The sequence below is a fragment of the Lepisosteus oculatus genome, chromosome 2, assembly GCF_040954835.1.
Source record: "Lepisosteus oculatus isolate fLepOcu1 chromosome 2, fLepOcu1.hap2, whole genome shotgun sequence".
Lineage (NCBI taxonomy): Eukaryota > Metazoa > Chordata > Actinopteri > Semionotiformes > Lepisosteidae > Lepisosteus > Lepisosteus oculatus.
The window spans coordinates 54,672,176-54,679,545 of record NC_090697.1 but is presented as its reverse complement, the minus strand read 5'-3'; positions in this window follow the sequence as shown (position 1 = coordinate 54,679,545).

The following is a 7,370-nucleotide window of genomic DNA, read 5'->3' as shown; positions in this document are numbered from 1 at the left end:
GTTGAGTCTTCTTTATTATTGCAGTAAAGGATATTTCTCCAAGAGCCAGTTTTCCTTTCTTTCTTAAAAGCCAAAGTATCACAAATGTCTGATTGTGGTTTTCTAGACATTATATGTCCTTTTGAGTAGTCGATCCAAAGTTAGCACATGTCATTTTCTGTTGGGAAGACAAAGGGAAAAAAGGATAAATTATTTGAAAATACATGACAAAATGAACAAATGATTAGGAATCGTTTGAGTTAAACATTGTAAATTTCTAGACACTGTGCAGTAGTAGCACTTTATTCAGAATATTATGCACACTTTGACCACTGTAAAAATGTATACTATTACTATATACAGTACTGTATATAGTAATTACTATTATTACTGTATATACAGTATATACAGTACACTCCGGATTCAGTTCTAAGGAGGACAGCTGGATACATTCTAGAGTTCAAATGTCACTAACAGGCTCAAAGAACTTCACTTTTTTAGTCTTTCATAGCAAATTGAAAGAAATTTAATTCAAGTATTCAAAATTCTCAAGGGAATTGAAAAAGTCAAACCAACAGGCCTCTCCAGGCTTAAGTCGAATACGATTCAGAAAACACAAGTGGAAACCACAGGGAATTACAGTACATTTAAAACTGAAAACTGGAGACAATTTTTACACAAAGAATTGTAGGAGCTTGAAACACATTACCCATCCATGTTGCCCAAGCAGATACTCTGGCTTGTTTCAAGAAATGGCTGTAGGATATACAGGAGCAGCCAAATGAGCTAAATTAGCCAAAAAGCCTCCATTCATTTGTAGGTTTTAAGTTCTTATGTTCCTCCCAGGGCATGCTGCATTTCACAGCCCTGCATTATAAGACCAACAAAGGGAAATAGGATTAGAGTTTCACAGAGTGTAAGACTGTTAAACATTTCCAAAGGAGGACTGTTTTCAGTTTAAATCAATTAATAGTTTGTCAATGTCTTGCTAACCGTGCTGAAAATGTATCTTTCATTGCTACATTATCTTGACATCTTTTTAAACTTTTGTACTAGCCATTTTTTTTTTATCTAATCCTTTTTGCAGAACTGAAATCTCGAAGGATGGACAGTGGACATCAAACATATTACAATACATCAATATTTACTCTATTATTGTAGAAATCTAATCGTGTAAGGACATCTTTCATGATTTTTTTTAAAACAGACAAAAAGAAGAAGTATAAAGCATTCATCTTGTACAGGCTTCTACTTCCTGGAAAATGAAAAGGTTGGAAAGCCCTATCCCCCCTCCAAAAATCATAAAGTGATTTGATTTGATGAGGCGATTTAGATCATTAAGAACTCAGGTGGCTTGAACATCACCAAACACATTGGCTCTCCAGGATTCAGATATGAATCCCCTTGTGTAAAATACACAGCATATAGACTGAAAAGCTATGAAACTGCAATATTTACTCAGCTGATAAGATAATTCCTGCTGGAACAAATATTGTCCAATGTTAATTAAATCACAAAGTACTATTGGACAAATTGTAATTTTAGTAGTTTGGTCAATTTGTAATTAACACAATAAGAAGATGAATGTAAAGGGACAGCATAATAATAAATATTTTAGCTTTTGGCATTACCTATTCTATCTGAGGAAATTACAGATGTTGCGTAGAAAATTAAGGCTAACAAAAGCCATCACCTGGGAATAAACCAGGGAGTCTTGTGCTAGTATTGCTGCAAATGGGGTTTAAGGGAGAGGTGTTAGAAAAGACATGTTCAGAGGGAACTCAGAAGGCAAACACATATATGATACCTACTCCCAAAATGTTGCTTAACAACTCAATTCAGGGAAAAAGTCAATAATATTCAATGAGGAATAGGAGGTGGTTAAAAAGCCTGGTCTTGGAACAGATCGCTTTGAAAAGATTGAATGCTGATTTAGAGAGAAAAGGGGGCAAGTAGTCCAGGGAGGAGGAGAAGGAATGACAAAGAGATCTAGAAAAAAAAATAGTGGAAGGTATAGTGGGACGCAGCAGAAATGGGTTAATGAAGTTAAGTAGGGAACTGCGTCAGGATGCAAAGGCTGCAAAGGAATGAGTAAAGGTGTACTCCATGCTGAAAGGAAAAGAAAGGAGACACAACATTTCGGCTGAGGCTCCACAACCTCAACGCAGCTGGGCTGCGCAGCTCACACACCTACCTACTTGAATTTCTTCAATAATATTAATTGGCATATACTATGAAGACACAGACAATCAACACATCATTGCTGGGAAGCTAACACACAAGGTGTGTAGAGGTGCAACAGAAGGTATGCTAACAATCATATATAATACATTTTGTAGAGACAAGTACCAATCACTAGGACATTACAGTAGTGCAATGGCTGGTACCACTGGGTATAATCAGCTGGGGCCCTGGTTTCATTTCTTCGGGTGCTATCTACATCCAAGTTTGCATGTTCTCTCAATATTCACATACTGTAGGTTTTCCCGGGGTGATACTGTTTCCTCCCACAGTACAAAAACCTACTTTAGATTGATTGGTTTCTCAAAAAAATTGATCTCGGTCTGAGTGTGTACATGTTTTTAGCTGTGTACACCCTGCGATGGACTGGCTTCCAGTCCAGAGTATATTCTGCCTTGCACCCATTGCTTATCAGGATAGACCCCAGCTCCCATGAAACGATGTTCTGGATAAAATGGTTAGAAAATGGATGGTTGGAAGTTATTTCACTGCTGTCAAGTAGATTTTTTCATCCACATAATGCTTTATTTATATGCAAAACAGTATGTGAATAGTTTTGAACTTTTATAGCTTCAGGCCTGAACATTTCTCAGTATTTTGGACAATGATACTTATTTCATGCTGAATGAATAAACTTTGAGTACCTGCAGAGATCCTTAAGCTACAAAACATGGTCTTAGGTCAAAAAACAAAAGCTGCATTATTACTGACATGGAGTACAACATACTTATTGTGTAAAAGGACGTGATTCAGAGTCTTCTGGAGATCATATTTAGAATTTAGACTAGAAATACTGTATGTTTCATAAGGTAGGGAAAGTGAATAAGCTTGGTGTGGCATATGTGCAGATAGGTACTTAAAGCATTGAATAAAATATGTTTATGTTTTGGAAAGGTTACCTGTCCCTTTGCAGCCTACGCATGCTGACTCACCTACTGTACCTACTTGAACTATAACAATAAATTAACCTACTGTAACACACAATAGCATTCTGCACCCCTTGACATTGGACTTTCCTATGGCCATTCCCTTTTCCCCTTTACCTTTCTCCTTGTGTGCCTTACCAACTGTTTTTCTTTCACTCTGTGACAAGCTCCCTCTGTAACTACAAAGATGATAAACGTATGTGAACCTGATAGACCTGCTCTGGCCTCTCTTTTCACACCACCTGCACTAAACAACCTAGGAGATGTCACAATAATTGAATGATTTGGTATAAAACTGAATATGGAAGTTAAAATTGCATTAATAATGTATACATAATATATTTAATTCTTAAATGTAAAATAATAATTATTTTACAAAAGCTAAAATGTTAACAAGTTAAGTTATGAGTTAACTTAATGCCATACATACCATTTTATGCACTGTTACAGAGAAGTTGAGGCAATTTGGTCCATCTAGCCTATTAATAATTTTGAGCTTATTGTTATACCACCTAAACATGATATTTTTAATCTCTTAAGTCACTACACTTGCCTCACATCACACACATTTCATAGCCTCCAAACAATTAAGACACTATTTTTTGTTTTTGTTTTTTAAAACAACTTACCTCCCAGAAGCTGCAAATGCTTCTCTTTTGTGTCTAGTCAGTCTGATTCCCAAACACCCTGAGCTGTCGGAGAGCTTGGTATGGACTCGCAACTAACTTACTGTACATGACTCTCAGGGTACACAGTTAGGCTCCTTTAAATCCCTTTCCTGCTCTCTGAATCCACACCTGCTGGTTCATCACCCCAACGGGCAAAGCATCTAGCTCAGTCCCTACCGTAAATCACTCATCACTCAATCTTTTCTTTTTAAAACACACCAGTAACTACAATTAAGTCTCAACTTTTTAATTCGCCCGCGACAGAACTGCAAGCAGAAAACACATTACAATGTTACCGACCTCAAAGGACTACACCACGCACATTTGCTCAAATTGCAACATACTGTAAACCGGACCCCAGCAGCTTATCCCCTTACCATGGTCTGCCAATTGCCCTTATTTTAAAAGCCGTCTAGGGAAAACTAGTCTTCTCTAATCTGTATGTCTTCCTTCACACCATTCAAATTCAAAGAGTTTTATTTGCATGACTGATAAACAGCTATGTTGCCAAAGCAGATACAATTAACACAACATTTAGAGACATTTACAATACAAATTATTGGGCATTTACATATATCATATACAGTGCCCTCCAGAATTATTGGCACCCTTGGTAAAGATGAGCAAAAAAGGTTATGAAAAAATGTCTTTGCTGTTTATCAGCTTGATTTTACACTGAAAATATGAGAGAAATCTAATCTGTCAGTGAGGTAAAATTATTCAAAGAAAAAAAATATTATAAAAATTTTTTCTCAAAACAGGTGTCACAATTATTGGTTCTGTTCAATTATTACTGTTCTGTATATTGATTAGCAAAGGGTATTGCCTAATTCAGCCCTGCATGTGTTGTTAGGCGTTTTTCTCTGCACATGGGGAATGTTTTAAGAGAACCTTGTATACAGGCTTCTATGGGGTATTTGTCACATTTGGTGTAATCTTGGTTTATGATTGGAACCCACACTTCACTGCTGTGTTGGGCAAGTTTTTACCTATTTAAATTATTTAATTTTTCCACAAAACAGTTTTGATTGACTCTTCGATTTCTGAGACTTTTGGGTGTGTTTGTAGTGTTTTAACATCTTGTACAGTAGTATTTGAGGTGCAGATCTCTGCTGTGTGGTTTTTGATGGTTCTCACAGTGATACTCAGCTGTTTCTGCAAACTATTCTTCTTTTGCTTTTGTTTTTTGAGTGTGTTTTGAAGTTATTATTTTTAATTTCTATTTAATGCCTGGTTTATTGAATATGTGATTTAAATCTTTTATGGCCAAATGTATGCCTGTTTTACTGGCTTGTGTTTAGGAATGTATTCAATAATATCTGAATTTTCTTATATCTTATTAGTTTGAATGTAATTTGGTATTCTCCAAGGCTATTTGTAATCCATTTCTATGACTGGTCTTTGTCAGTGTGTCTTTGTGCTGGTGTGTTCCCTTGATGTAAAGTGTGATTTAACTGGTAAAAGAGAGTCTGTGGCCTGACAGTCAAATCACTTATAGAGGAAGAATCCAGGTCAGTGATAACATAGTCCACCACACTACTACCAGACTCTGAGCTGAGCTTTAAGTGAACCTTCCCAAAGAGTCCCCTCTGGTCCTGCCATTGACAGGCCTAACACTTGACAGCACTATTGCGGCTAATGCCGGTCTTGGTGACTTCACTGTTGTAGCTTCCCCTTTGTGAAGTGACCAATGTGTGGTACAGAGGTGATTGTTCACATAAATGAGTGTTTCCCTGTGCTGGTAAAGTCTGCAAGTATACCTGTTTGTGCAGAGCAGCATATTTCACTGAAAAAAGTAATGATAGATCTCCTTTTGGAAACTGTGGAGAATTATCTCACTGTAATAAACTGATTCTGTAGCCAGAATGTAGACTGCACACAGAGAAATGTCATTTTCTGTGCTGATATTACTGTTGATTTTGAGCCAAAGACAAGACTCTCCTCTCGACTCTCTCGAGTAAACTGTAACTTTAGTATAAAACAAAAGAGCTAAAAGTTAAACAGAAAGATTGCCAAAACATTGTTTACTTACATTATGACAGTTACAGCGGTAACACAGCGGTGCAGTGGTTAGTTTTGCCCCCTCACAGAACTAGGGCCCTCCTAAGTTCAATTCTAGATCTGGGTTGTCATCTAAGTGTAGATGACATGTTCTACCAGTGTTTTTTGAGTTTTTGCCAAGTGCTCTGGTTTCCTCCCACAGCCCAAAGACATACAGGTAGGTTGATTAGCTTCTGGGAAAATTGGCCTTGGTGTGTGTGTATTCCATGCAATGGGCTGGCATCCTATCCACAATGTATCCCAACTTGCACCCATTTGCTTGCTGTGCTCCAACTCCCCTGTGACCATGTATTGGAATAAATGTTTAGAAAATGGATGGATGGAAATGAGTAAAACAATACAAAATATCTAGGATATTTGCATAGCAGTATGGTTCTTTTTTACTCATTTTAATGTTTTTGGCATCCACCTCATTGGATTTTACTTTGCATGGTGGAAATATAGATATGTTTTGAAAAGCAGCTAAATTCAAAATTAGGTTGCATTCAGACCACTTCATGGTAACAAGCCCCAGTTAATAAACTTTTTTCTTTTTCACCAACTGACCCAAAAGTTTCCAGAAATTAAGGTGGAATATTCGACTGTGATAAAAGTGAACATTTTGGAAAAAAATAAATTCATTAAAAAGGGGCAACAAAATTAAAAACATGTTTTTGTAGTTGTTTTGGTTTTGTAATTGTTAAAGATAAATAAGATATTCTGAAACAGACTAAAAATGGTAGGTTAAGCCAAAAGAGCTGAGAGTGTTATTGCAACTGATACTGAACCCAGTGGAGCCCACAAGTGAGTCGGACTGTTCCTAGATGTGAAGTACTATGTAAACAAAGCTACACTTCAGGCTATGCTTTTCTGGGAATGGGGGTGTAGTCACAAGAGGAAAGAACAGAGGAGTCTCCTGATGTTGCGTATGATAAAACAAGAAAATCTACTCACACAAGGGGAACTCTGCAACCTTTCCAAAGTTTAAGAATTTAAAATATCTTGCTGTGTAGTTCTATGTACTATGTGTAACTCATGAATCTTCAAAGCACACAGTATAAAAAAGATAAAATTACTGTTCAGACAGAAACAAAGAACACATGTTTTGCACCTTCCAGTGCATAACAGACCCTTTGCTAAAAGTTCAGAATGTACAAGGTTTAAATGACTGAAATGTTTTAATGCCAATCATGTCTCCTTTGTTTATTTTTGTGATTAGAGAAATACCTGTAAACCTGTTTGTCCCAATACGTATACTCATCTAAAAGGTAGAGGGTTGAACTGTACTGTTGTTGTAAAATGGTAAAACATTTATGCATAAAAATACCCATAGTTAAAGGGGGATATTCTCTGTTTTTGTCTCATATTCATCTTGAGATTTGAAATCCAAATTTCCTGAGCAAACAGCTATAATAGGCTAATTTAAACTCTTGTTCCAGTACTTTTAGAGGACACTGTATCTATCATGGTGATGGATTAAATTCACATAATATAAAGAAATATGTATGTGCGCAAT